Genomic DNA, 14,777 nt, shown 5'->3' on the forward strand with positions numbered 1-14,777 from the left:
TAGAGTATTGTCCTTATCTCCTTTGTGGAATCTGGCTCATCACTGTATTTAGTGACACCCTAGAACAAGCAAGAGGAGATCCTTTGTTGGGCTCTGAGTTTTAGGGAGTTTGCTCTGTACCTTATTACTCTATGCTCCTCAGCACATGGAAGCAAATCCAAAACCAGTTGTCTACACCTGAAATCTCTGCTCCTAATTTGACATTATTGTTAGAGTTCTTGGGATCTCGGAACTCCCTGCCAATAATGGTCTAAAACTGACCAAGTCTGTCATTTTGAGGGTAGATTAGACAACAGTGTGTGTACCAAAGAAACCAAAGGGTAACCATTTGCTTTGGACATAGATGGGGCTTGGATATGTGATCTGGGACATCCTTGCGTGGTTGCTACGGATTTCACTGTGTAGAATTAAAAAAAAAATGAGGCAGAAATAGAATGATAATCAGTTACAGGCCTTGGGCTAGATGCCAAATTTTCTAATATTCCCAGGTTCTTATGTAGAACTCATATGAGTCTAAAAAATTCTAAATTAAATCCAGCTTTCTAAGTTTTTAGAAAGGTAAGATTGTCAAGGTAGGAAGATAGAGCATGTAACTTTGTTATCTTGATTTATAACTTTTAAATATTTATATGTGTTATGTGCATCTCCATTTGTATTCTTATTCCTGCTCCTACAAGTGTTAAGAAGTGTTTGGCTGCATTTGCATTAAGTAGGCAGAAAAGGGACAGAAAGAGAGACAAATGCATCCTCAATCATGTTAAACATAATATCCAGAAATTTCACCTATGATATCTACTCAAAACCCATGATAAAAAGCTCAATTACATAGCTTCACTTAACTGTAAAAGAAGGTAGAAATATAGCATCCAGCTGAGAAGCCATGTGCCAAGTTAAAATATCTGTAAATGCATTACTAAATGTGTAAAAAGCAAATTAATACTGGGGACAGTTAGAAGTTCGGCCATAGCCTGCTATGTACTTTATATAGCACCAGACAAACTGTGATGGAAAAGATATCATTAATGCTCTTAAAAAGTTTAAAAGCCTAGTATGGACAACTACATAAGCCATTATATTATAGTATAATAATTTTTAGAATAGGGTTGCCACGATCCAAGCTTCTTTGAAGGGTGAGGAAGAATAGCAGCCAATATGTGGTTAGCAGGGGAAAAATATGTCTAACTATGTTGTTATAAATACATAGCTGTTCAGTGAGTATTTTATGGGTAAGTTAGCTCTGATTGGACCTATTAACAAACATGCTATATCTTTTTGTTTTTGCATTAAGTCATTTAGTTATAGATTCTCAGAGCATGTTGAAAATTGAAGAGACATCCATTAAATAAAATATTCATTACCTCACAGTTACCTTAACCAAAAGAAAATTTTTCTCTATAGTGTTTGTTATCTGTCCACCAAATTTTCTTTTAATTTCCCCAAACACTTGTAAAAAATGCATTCTTTCTATTGATTATTCTGTGTTCTCAGGGTGTTTTGTGTGTTCTGCTAAGAGAGACACATTATATTGACACACTTAGCTTTCCAAACATCTGTTTTCCTTGCTAAATTATGGAAAATTTAAGGACAGAGCTGTATCCTATTCACTATTATTTTCCTAGCACATTTCCCTTACTAGCTCACTAGCATGTTTATTTAAATTATCCGTAAGAGGTAGATCTTTCACATCTGAGACTATGAACAGTCTGATATATATTGTGCTTGCACCCTAACAAATTATCCTGCAGCAACTTCTGGATAAGAAAAGAAAACTCACAAAGCATTCTTTTCTTTTTTCTTTCTAAATATTTCTCAAGTGTTTGCTACAGGCCAGGTGATAAACTTTGCAATATAATAACAAACAAAACATATCTATCCTCTAATGTAGTTGTATGTTGCAGATAACATTTCTGTGATCTTATACTTTTCATGTGCCTTTTAATAAACAACATGGACTTTCCTTTTTTATTTCTGTCAGAATTGAATATATTCTTTTAACTGGGAAGTTTAGACCATTTACATTTATTAAGATAACTGATACATTTGGTTTTATCTTGCTATAACAGAATATCTAAGACTGGGTAATGTATCCAGAAAAGAAGTTTCTTTGGCTCACAGTTCAGGTGGTAGGGATGTTCAAGATTGAGTGGTCACAGACAGTTGACTTCTGATGAGGCCGTCTTGCTGAGGAATTAGAGGAACTAAAAGGGTCCTAGTAAGATTTCTTTTTTTTTAATTGCATTTTAGGTTTTGGGGTACATGTGCAGAATATGCAAGATAGTTGCATAGGTACACATGTGGCAGTGTGATTTGCTGCCTTCCTCCCCTTTGCCCACATCTGCCATTTCTCCCCATGCTATCCCTCCCCAGCTCCACCCGCCGCTGCTGTCCCTCCTCTATTCCCCCCAATAGACCCCAGTGTGAGAACACCTAGTAAGATTTCTTTGTGATGACATCTAATTCCCCATGGGACAATGTGATGAGGACAGATAGCACATGTTTGTAGCTGGGTCGAATTATGGGAGAGGGACTCCAATGTTATGGCAATCAGAGCTGACTAGGGGGTCTGGCGTATCTGTTCCTTTGCTTCTTAGGAGAGTGAAAGAGAGACCATGACTCTGGAATATAAATGCATCATCTCTGGGGAGAAAAAGAGAACATATATGTAGCTTTCCTTCACCACCATGGAATGTGAACAAATGGCTCCAGGGGAGAAGACACTTTAAATCTCTTTAGAGCAATACACAATCTCCAACATTTAAGACATGCTTTCCATTAAATTATCCTTTAATCTAGGTGTTGGATGGAGTCCTTTGCTCAGAAAGTTTTGACTATGCAAAAATGTGAAAAATACTAGTTTCCCATCCTAGTTTTTAATGGTTCTAAATTTCATGGGTTTTTTTGAACTTCATACATTTTATATTTGTTTTCTGAAGGTGTAGAAATTATATTTAATTAATCATGTATGTTATCTCTTTATTTATTTGAAACTGTGAACATAGTTTTACTTTGGTAGCTTAAATATCACAAGCTCTTTCCTCTACTTTTCACTTAAAGTAGTATCCAGAGTAATTCCTATCTTTGTAGACCTCCTGCTTATTAAGTGTAAACAATTTATGTAAACTAATACTGAGCTATATTTGTTCTTTCTGGTTATACAAATTGTGGAGACATTTTAGTTTCTTAAGATAACATAGAAAGGAACAAAATCATACTGGTTATTGTTTTTCTATTTTTATCAGGTTTCAAAGGTCTTCTGAGTATAGGTAAGCCAGGCTTCAAATTGTTTTCAGTGTGACATCCCATATTAGTGTTTAGATTCTCTTACAGTGCTTCTTTTATGCTACTAGAGAGCTGAAAATTCTCTGAAAAAAAAAATAAGCATATAAGCTTCTATAAAAGCAAAAGTAAATTTAAAAATTAAATAAAACAAACTATATCCTTACCATTTCTGAGCTAAATTCCTCAGTTGTTTTCATCATTGGCTACCTAGTTAGCAGTAGGTAGTCAGTTGATGAGCTGTCCTTTTGTGTTTTTAATCTTCCTGGGGTTAGGCAGCCAGCTCTTTGGGGCAATGAAACATGGGGACCTAAGTTGATTTTATATGAAAAGAAGACTCTAACTCTTGTCCTCAAACTCTCTTCTTTGGAACTCAACAAATGGGTGCCAATATTACCTTCTTTTCCAAAGAGATGGCAAAGAAAAGGAGCTACGAAACCTCTCCTGTTCTACATACAAACATACACATATAACAAATCACTATAATTTTGTTTTTACACAAATTAGATTTTGTCAACTTTTGACTTTCTTTCTTTCTCCTATGTTGCTTTTGTGTAGTCCATAGACATCTCCTAATGATAACAGTAATAGCACAACAGGTACCATATTACAACTATATTGCATGGTTGTGTGGCTAAGTATGAAATTAGCTAAGACTGTATTTCAAAAAAGAATAAATGTATTATTGCATTATGATAGTATATTAGATTATTATAATCCCACATGCTAATTTTTATGTCACTACAGGAACCACAATTTAAAAATAGAGCTGTTCACAAACAGACTCTGAAATGTATCTTGGAAGATATATCTATTACCAGGCATTGATAACGTATAATCTCACTTGAATAGCATCTCCAATACATTAGTACCCCTTCCTTTATCAATGTCCTTAGGTAGATTGAGTAATCCATACAGAGAATGTCATTTCTTAATTTTTCTATATGCAAGTTTTAAAATTATTAATTGAACTTAAATAATAAGGTCTATTCATATATATTATATTTCTAATTTAAAATGAATGTGTAGGTAAAACTGACTTTAAATCTTGCCATAATTAGTTTAACAATTATTTTTGAGTTCATAACATGTAATATTTGGGAATCTACTTATCAAGAATTCTAAATGTTTTAGAATAAATTAAGAAGAATGTATTTCATCAATACAAAATGTGACTTAATGTGAAGGAAAATTTTTATTTTTTCTGCTTATTCAAACTGGAAATATTTATATATAAAAAGATGAGTTAGGATTTAGAGTCAATAGTCTTATAGTATCTCTAAACCTTCATGTCAAATAACAGCACTCATAAATCTATCAATACCATACATACCTTTTTGGAAAGCTTAGAAATTATAGAATGTGTGTTCTTTCAATTGTTCAGCACTGGTGAATTAGAAAAGCTGGTTGTCCATATAGCTGCTAAACTTATTACTGAAACATCAGAATTAGTAGTGATAGCTTTGTCCCAATCTTACCAAGTGAGATGAAACAACCATAATTTCTAAGAAACATATAATTCAAAAATATGTATCATTTTACTTTAGAGAAAAAAATTCATTTGATTAATATATGTTAATTTATTTCAGCAGAGATTATAAGAGAACTAAGATATATACAATCTCAAAACTAGTTTGTAAAACTTTTCAAATAATTCCATTTATAGAAAAATATGCAAGCACATAGTATTCATAAGTATATTTACAATCAATTCAAGCATCATTGTTGTACCACATATTTTGGGTCTCATAAAATGGGGTCTTCTACGTTAATAAAGTTGAACACATGCCATTGATTTAGTAAGTATTAATTTATAAATAAAAAGAAACATATACTTGAGAATACAAATTATTTAAATTCAAAATTAAACAGGATTTTTGTGAATCTTGAAAATTTCTGTGAATCTTGACAACTTTTTTTTTTTTTTTTGAGATGGAGTTTCGCTCTTGTTACCCAGGCTGGAGTGCAATGGCGCGATCTCGGCTCACCGCAACCTCCGCCTCCTGGGTTCAGGCAATTCTCCTGCCTCAGCCTCCTGAGTAGCTGGGATTACAGGCACGCGCCACCATGCCCAGCTAATTTTTTGTATTTTTAGTAGAGACGGGGTTTCACCATGTTGACCGGGATGGTCTCGATCTCTTGACCTCGTGATCCACCCGCCTCGGCCTCCCAAAGGAATCTTGACAACTTTTACCAAATAATTGAGTTTTGGCAAACTCCCTTCACTATTAAAGGACACTAATATTTAATTATTTACAGCTGTGGAAATAATAGCAAATATTCAATAGTTTTCACTACTATTCTGAAACAGAGAATACACAGATTAAACACAGACCAAAGTCTAAATACTCTCAGGGATACATTGGTAATCAGCAATGATTCAAAATGTAAAAATAACATTTACAAATGTTTGTTTTTAGGGTTTTCTACTGTATGTGCTTGTATAAGTGAGCATACATATACCTACATACATAAGCATAAAATATACATATAAAAGTAAATAAATAAAACATAAGTACATGTTTATTTTATATAGGCATTCTTATATGTGTGATTATGTGTGTGTTCTTATATATGTGTTCTTTACATGTGACACTATATGGCAGTGAAGAGAACAGGAAAAACGTAATACCTTTACTTATGAAGAGAAATGTATGTGCAGTTAAAGAAATATTTATTATTTGGAATATGGTGGGTGAGAAATCCAAGTTAGAAAAAAAAACAACAGTGTAAGGAAGAAAAATCACCTGAGAAGAAATGAGTATCTACCTAAAATGGTATCTACTTAAAATGGCTGCAATAAATCTGTCTAGAAGATAAGCAGAATGGTAAAAGATAAAGAGAAATGATAAAGCACTAAAGGGTTTGAAAGCGAATTTTCAAATCAGGCATTTGGAAATCAGACACATCTTGATTTTAGCTCTTGCTTCCTTACTTGGTAGCTATGCATCCTTGGACAATTAGCTTAAGCTGTTTAAAGCTGTGTCTGCAAATGTATGATGGGGATAATAATGATACCTACATCACAGTGGTGTAGGGAGAATAAATAACATTAGTAAAGTGCTAGTTCATCTCTTGGTAATCCTGTAAGTAGCTTTTCCTCTTTTGTATGTAAGGATAGCTTCAGAAAAATAAATGAAGGTGGCCACATATACACAAACACACCACTAGTGCGCATGGACACTTTTTCAATCTGGAGACTAAGCATTTGTCCTCACTACCACTTTGTCTCACAGATAATCGGACAAATTATTTCCAACAAAGTATTTGCCAAAGATTGTAAATGCATTCCTTCACTGAAGATATTCTTGACACCAATATTAAAGAAAACTTGGAACAATTAGAAAGAGACTAAAGTTGCAAAGGCTGGGTAGCAAATGACATAGGGTATTATCCATCAGAACAGGTGAATGTAGCAACTAGTAAGAGATGCATTTCCTGACAGATAGCAATTTTCAGTGTTTAAGCAGGTAGGGAGAAAAACCACAAAGATATTTCCAATGTATGCATCATTTTTAACATTGAAGAGAAAAATGAACAGAACCTCAACGTATTTTAAAATGCAATACTATCCTAGTGATTTATTGATTTGTTCCTCCCAAATTAGCTATGAGTTTTAGTATTATATCTTTTATTTATTTTTTATTTTTATTTATTTATTTTTTTTAAATTTTTTATTGGATTTTAGGTTTTGGGGTACATGAGCAGAGCATGCAAGACAGTTGCGTAGGAACACACATGGCAGTGTGCTTTTCTTTCCTTCTCCCCTTCACCCACATTTGGCATTTCTCCCCAGGCTATCCCTCCCCACCTCCCCCTCCCACTGGCCCTCCCCTTTTCCCCCCAATAGACCCCAGTGTTTAGTACTCCCCTTTCTGTGTCCATGTGTTCTGATTTTTCATCACCCGCCTATGAGTGAGAATATGCGGTGTTTCATTTTCTGTTTTGTGTCAGTTTGCTGAGGATGATGTTCTCCAGATTCATCCATGTCCCTACAAACGACACAAACTCATCATTTCTGATTGCTGCATAATATTACGTTTTAATTCTATTTGTATCATTTTCTCAAGACACTTGACTTCAGTTCTTAAACATGATAACATTTGTCTGCATTTTAAAAATTGAAACTTATGCATAGTAGAATGACAGAATTATTTTGTTTAGGTTGAAACTCATGTGTTTTCTTCCTCCTTGAAAAATGGGTCTTTTAAAATTTTAATCGTTTTGCTTTTTGGCAAATGTCCTATATCGGCCACACATATCCACATGCAAATTGCATTAAATTTGCTTTAGTCTTTATCAGCAGAATACTCTTCACTCTTGAAGAATTGAAGGATTGTGTTAGCTTCTAAACGAGATTCCTGACATTAGCAAGGTTGTGCTGAACAGGTCCTGTCCCTCTGCGTTCTGTTCTGTCAGAATATAATTAAGCAATTAGACATGACAGTATGTATTGTAATGTAGAAATAACACAGATTCTCAGATACGTTATTCAGTACGAGTCAGAATTCCATTAGGAATCCCCCCAAAACAATTCATTTACAAAAGTAAAACGTATTCTAAACTAGTTTTGTAGGTTTCCAAGTGTACCTTTTTGGTATAATATTGTAAATTGGAGTTCTTAAATCTTAAATTACTGGATCTTTTTCTTTGAAGTCTTGATTTTTATTCTAGTATAAAAGCAATTAAAATATGTATCATCGAATTATGTTCCAAGTATGAATTCTAACTAAAATAATATTTTGTATGATTTCCTTATCATGCAGATCTGTTGAGAATTTTTAAATTTATAAAATGAATATATGCATTCTATAACTTTGGTGAGATTAGATATATTTTAACAACATATGTATGTCCAAATTTTACTAGCTCCTAAAAAAATAGCAGTGTGAAAACTATGTAATATTAAATTATCAGGGGGAATAATAACATATGCTTACATTTTTAAACACATAAAACTTTAAATTTAATTATTAAATTATTTAGTTGCAATAAAAAGTATGAGTATTGATAAAACATTAAAATAAAATGGCTTCTTTGAAATCAAATATGCTTTTTTGAAACTCCTAATATTTCCAGTTAACTTATTTAAAATAAAATATACTAGAATAAAATTTACAATTGACTTCAAAATTGATCCATGAATTCATGTGGCTGGGTGTATAACAAGTGTATGTATAAACACACACATATTCCTGTATTTGTAGGTGATATATGTCCATATTTGTGTTTAAATGCATACTCAAGGAGAAAACAACTCATCTGTGTGTATACACGTTTATATATATTTCTATGCGTGTGCACATGTAATACACTACAAATTGAAAAAGATGAGTTAAACATACTTAGGCTAAATCTAATGTAATAATTCAAATGCATAGTTATTGTTTATATTTGAGACGAAAATAATCTTCTAAGAACACTAGCACTAGTGGTGGGACCCTGAGTCAGTTACTAAGCCTCTGTGTGTCAAGTTTTCCTTGGTTCTATGGGGATAATAGTATCTACCTACCTAAAAGAGTGACTGTAGATACTAAGAACCAATACTACTTCATGGGCATTAAACAGTACAATCACTAAAATGAAATTCACAGTTGGAGTTTTATGCTCTCTAGTCATGTCTTGAAATGCTTAACAGTTTTCTCTTTGAATTTGTGCTTTGTAAATAAGGCAGGACGAAAGAGGAACAGGGAGGGCATGAGAACCTCTACGGAGCTCAGATTTTGAAAGATGCTTTAGGCTTCCCTGTTGCTCTAGGTTGAAACAGCAGATGTGTGGGAAGGGAAAAGGCCTAGTTCTACATCCTCAGACTCATTTCCAAACCTGGGCACAGCTGATGAGACCAGCTACTGGTGGGAGGATTTTTAAAGCCAGGTGTTGTGTGGCATGGACCTATGAGACTGTGGGACTGTGGAAATCTGTAGCCACCCAGGGAATATATCCATGCCAGGAGGACTTTCTAGTTCTTTATCCTTCTCTTTTTAACACTCTTGAATTTGGCTTGTGTATGTCTCTTTTGCTCATTGTGAGGCAGCACTCTCCAGACATGGACTAAGAAAAAGAATTGTGTCATTTCAGTAATTCAGCATATAAATACTTTGATATTTTCATTTTAAACTGTCGTTGAACAATATAAAGATGAAGGGTAAATTGCATGTTAATAATTTAAAATTTTAATTACTTTTTTCCTTAGAATGATATTAAATAGCAAATAAAAATTAAAAAAAAACATTATGACAATTTGAGAGAGGGAGGAAAGGGATGAGAGAGAGGAAGAAAGGAAACAAGTTTGATTTTTTTTTTTTTTTTGAGATCAAGTTTCACTCCCGTTGCCCAGGCTGGAGTGCAGTGGCAGTCTTGGTTCATTGTAACCTCCACCTCCCTGGTTCAAGTGATTCTCCTGCCTCAGCCTACTGAATAGCTGGGATTACAGAAGTCTGCCACCACACCTAGCCAATTTTTTGTGTTTTTAGTAGAAATGGGGTTTCACCATTTTGGCCATGCTGGTCTCGATCTTCTGACCTCAGGTGACCTGCCTGGCTCGGCCTCCCAAAGTGCTGTTATTACAGTCATGAGCCACTGTGCCCAGCCAGGAAACAAGTTTTATACATGCCTTTAATACTACCTCTTTCCTGCTTTTTGACTAAGAAGCTAGGCATATTCATTTTGCATAGGAGCCCACGATTTACGTAGCTGACTCTGATAAGAAACCATAATTGTCAGCTATTATTATTGTCAAGACTCTTTTTCTTATTTAGGATGCATTTTATGGCAAATTTGCACAATTATTACTACAATGTTTACAGTAAAACCACATACATCTTTCTTTTCAATTTGTTTCAAAATTAACACACTTTCTTAGTTTTTTACTTTTAATTTTGTGTGAATTAATAAATTCATTGTTACATACACAAATGTATAGTTGGAGTAATAACATGATTCCCATTTATATTTCTAGTGAACGCTGAAAGTTGGTGATGAGAAAATGGAAGATAAATATGGAATAAAGCCATAAGTATGCAATGCAAATTATGCATAGTAAATTGGACACATTGATTAGATTCTTAGAAGATGTAATATATTAAATAAAGAAGTCTGTCAACTAAGTTTTTGACAGGTGTCAAATACACAGAACTATTTTTTAAAATGAGATTAAGTAATTGGCAGAATATTATATGTGCACTTTTAATATTAAGAATAATACTGTAACTTTATTGAAATGAAGCCTACTTGAGCAATTGATAGTTTTTCAAAAATAAGTTACTTTAAAAATTTATCTCTGTATTCAGTCATGTATTCAAGATTTATTACATGGTCACCTATATTTTGTAAGGCCATAGTGACATTGCATTCTTTATAATAAAGGACTTATGCATTCCCTGTAGGCTGAGCATACAAGGCCATACTTCTTCTGTATTTTAATATGGCCATGAAAATGAATCAATTGTTTTGCTGGCTAAAAGTTTAATATTAATATAATAGGAAGATTTCTAGATATGGGCTCAAAAGCTTCTTGAGTTAAAGTTGCAACCCAAAATCTTGCTATGTAGGTGAATTCAGGAAGAAAATTAACATCTCTGAACCTCAGTTTTATAATTGTCACAAGGGGATAATAACACTTACTGTATTGTACATGGGATGTGGGAAGCTGTATAAGAAATAGTAAATAGGAAAACATTCTCCACACTTTAATAGACTAATCAAATGAGCATTTTACTAACATTAATGGAATGACTTTCACTACAGCTTGATTTGTACATATCCAGAAGAATAACATTAGTACCCCATTATGCTTCTATGACAATTTAGTGTGCCAATCCTTTTACATTTATCAGTTTCTCTTTTGCCAATGGTATGTGAGAGGCAGAACAGTTACATATATTAGATCCATGAGGAAACTGGGTTACAAAAAATGAAAATACTTGCCTGAGATCATAGAATCATCGGGTTTCAGAAATGGAAAAAATAATGAATATGGACTCTAACTTCCTCACTTGACACATAAGAAAACTGAAGCCTAGAGAAAACAAATGAATGCTTCCTAGTATATTTAAAGGGCAATTGCATTACTACATGTTTTCACCTGATCATTCTTTTTTCTTTCTTATTCAACCAGTCCTTAAAATGATAATAATTCAATTATATATCTTCTTCAATTGAAACAAAGTTTATCAATCAACAAAATAAAATTATGATATAATTGGTAAAGCACAAAAATTAACATTCATTAGTTTAACTGTTGTTTCATTCACTCATGATGAAAAGTAAACAGATATAAGACTTGCTGTCAATTATAAGACATGCCATAAAGAAAACCAATCAGTTGTCAAGACGTTAGAAATAAAGGGATAAGAGGAAATACAGTTGCTCATTTAAAATGGGTGGTCAAAGAAAGCTTCTTTGATGAGGTGTAATTTGAGTTGAGTTCTTCTGGATGAAAGGGTTAACCATTGAAAGTGAACTTTAAGTAGAAAGACAGTTATTGAAAAGATAAGATACTTTAATTGTATTTGATATACAATAGACAGCTACAGAAGGGTTTTATGTAGAAAAATATCATGGTTTGTTGTACACTTTTAAAGGATCAGTAGACAATGATGGGAGGAAGCAGATAAAATAAGAAAATGTTGGAGTAGTTCAGATGAGAGATGATAGTGACTTGGATGCAGGATTGTTATGTATGTAGAATGGAGCAGCTGTGTACTGCACACCTCTAGGGGGTGCCATTCTCATAGACTGCAAAGTGTATGGTTTCCTAAAGAGTTGTGCAACTGAAACCTGTACAATTGTCCACAGTGACACTGTTTACAGTGGGTAGGGGTGTGGTAGTGGTGGATGAACAGAATTGGCAGAATGAATACATAGTTTAGAGTAGAATAAATTATGCTTTTCATTGTGTGGATATTGGTGGAGAGAAATGGGAGAATTCATATTTCTTTTACAACTTGGCAGACCTTGGTGCTATTACATAACTCTTGACTGCTTCTATAATTTCCTTTCTATATTCATTGTTATAAACCATTGAATATATTATAAAATTCATTTGTTAAAATGGTTTCTAAATTTTTTGGAAGCCCTGGACTAATTTTTGCCATATGGATATGATATAAATTTGGTTTGTTAACATGAAAAAATTATATAAACGATTAGCTTAACAAATTGGAAACAATATGATCTTTGAACAATTCAAGGTAGGCACAGTAAGTGGTCAATAGCTCTTTATTGATGGTGATGATGTTGTCTGCCTTTTGAAGGGCTGTTAATAATACAATGCAAACAATGTGCTGTTAAAATCACTTGAATGGGTTATTTAGTAATATGATTAGACTAATTACTGAAAAATTGAAATTCTTATCTGGCATTAATATGGACACTAGAGTAGGCCTTGAAAAGAGTCACAATTTTGCACAGTATATTTTTCAGATTTGCTTTTGTATATTCATGCAATTTGGCATTGAAATTACGTTGAAACTCAACCTATTATCGAATTCAAAATGTTGCAATTTCAGGCCTTCTCTATAGAGAGGTCACTTTTTTTTTTCTTCCCAAAAAAGCAAAACATACTGGTTCTTTATGGGGTTTAACACATTAACTTGGTCTTAGAGGACTGGTATTTTAAAAAGGAAATCAACTTCATTGTAAGGAGACTCTTCGAAGCTCTCTTTGAGAGGATTGGCAATTCATCCAATATTTTACTGCTGTCACTCTGTAATCTGTTGATTGGTGTTCATAATTCTTCACGGAGATATTGTAAAGATTAATGAAACAGAGTTTGTAAAGTATTTTGTCTCCGCAAGTGCTAGTTCTGTGAGCTGAACGTTTAGAAGCCTCATTATACACAGGCTATACTGTGCCAGAACTCTTAAACTGTTAGTAAAATCTCTTAAGTGTTATACTTTATCATGGCTGTCTTGATAATGCAGGGCTCTGCCTCTCATATCGGTTTTTGTCTCCACTCTGTTTAAGCATAGTACTATTGATACTTGACATTTATCAGAGTTACAGTGATCCTTTTAAATTTGGAGGGTATAGAATTTGTATTTTATCTATCTTATAATGTTATCTAATAATGTCAAGCTCTATATAAGCACAACCCAGAATTACATAAAGAGCAATGCTCTTTAAAGTCTAGTGTCTGTATCATGAACCTCCCAAAGGTTTGCATTACAAAATAATGCAGTATTGTTTCTCTCCCCAAACAGCTCAAAGTATAGAAAGCTTTATTAAAATAAAGAAAAGGTAATGTCTCATACCAATGCAACTTCTTGCGTCTTACCATAAAATAACAATAGTTCTGTAATATAATTTCTTCTGGAAAAATCTTTAATTTCTAGAAGAAAGCAAAAATAAACTTCCTTCACATGTTGATATTATTTAATTCTACCCTGGAGTAGAAGGTGGTGAAGCATAGGAGTGGTGAGAGAGTTCTAGAGTAACCAAACATTATTATTTTGAGTGATAGGGAAGTGGTTGTATCCTCACTCACAGTTGCTCATAGGTTTCTAGAGACAGTCATGCTTAGGAAGGGAACCAATACCACTGAGAAGATACCAAAATACAATACAATGTTGAGTCACTCACATGGTAACATTTCTTCTGAGGAGAAAATTTAAGCTAATCTTGTGTAAGTCTAATTTTTGTTGTAAAATTTGGTTTCTCTTGCTATAGTTAGAGGAATGTGGTAATGTTGTATGTTCTGAAGAATGTAACTCTTTACATATTGTGACACAATTCATAAAATGTATTTATTTGGCTTTATGATGTAAGAAATGTCATTTTATTTAGAATAAATAATCTGTGTGACTTTTTCATAGTTTTCTGAGTTGTTACACACTTGACAAAATATTTTGTAACATAAGAGTTTCTGACAAATATATCAGAATATATATATATATACATGTATTTCTTTCCCCAACAGCTTCAAAGCACACATATATATGTGTGTAAGTATGTGTGTTTGTGTGTGTATGTGTGTGTGTGTGTGTGTGTGTGTGTACATGTACCTAAACAGTCAAACTGAGAGAGAAAATGTAGTAAAGAAAACTGGGGAATAAGATGAGACACATAAAAATAGAAATAAAATGTGAAGATCTAGCCATCGTAATTTTGTTATTCATTAAAATAATGCACTTGTTTTAGTCAAATGTTTGTATTTAATAAAGATATATTTTTAGAATATAGACAGTCATTTTAATTAGAAAGTGATCCTGTTGCACATATTTTAAACCACTATTCATGCTGTAATCATATGTTAAGTACTGAAAATATGTCTCTATAGAACATTATCTAGATATTTAATAAGTATATGTTTATTGCGACTACCTGCTTTTTTTGAAAACATTTTATAGACATGTCTTTTTAGTGTAAATTTAAAGAAATTCATTCGAAAAATATTTTTATAAATACATCTATATTTCAAATTACAAAATTATCAACTACCATTACAAAAATCTATGATGGCTTGTAACCCTCAGGTTTAGTTAAATTAAAAGACTCAGTGT

At 33.0% G+C, this 14,777-nt stretch overlaps 1 long non-coding RNA gene across 8 annotated transcripts in view; it reads left to right on the forward strand.

Annotated features, from left to right (window-relative positions):
- LOC118152959 (uncharacterized) overlaps nucleotides 1-14,777 on the forward strand; it is a 328,047-nt gene that overhangs the window by 12,664 nt on the left and 300,606 nt on the right. Inside the window, exon 4 of one of the 8 annotated variants that reach the window (XR_013525716.1) lies at nucleotides 10,235-14,525. The exons of the other annotated variants lie outside the window; for them this stretch is intronic. This is a non-coding gene — a long non-coding RNA (uncharacterized LOC118152959). Of the gene's footprint in view, nucleotides 1-10,234; nucleotides 14,526-14,777 lie in introns of those variants that run through there. 8 annotated transcript variants of the gene reach the window in all.

Source organism: Callithrix jacchus, chromosome 1 (genome assembly GCF_049354715.1).
Source record: "Callithrix jacchus isolate 240 chromosome 1, calJac240_pri, whole genome shotgun sequence".
In the NCBI taxonomy this organism is placed as follows: Eukaryota; Metazoa; Chordata; class Mammalia; order Primates; family Cebidae; genus Callithrix; species Callithrix jacchus.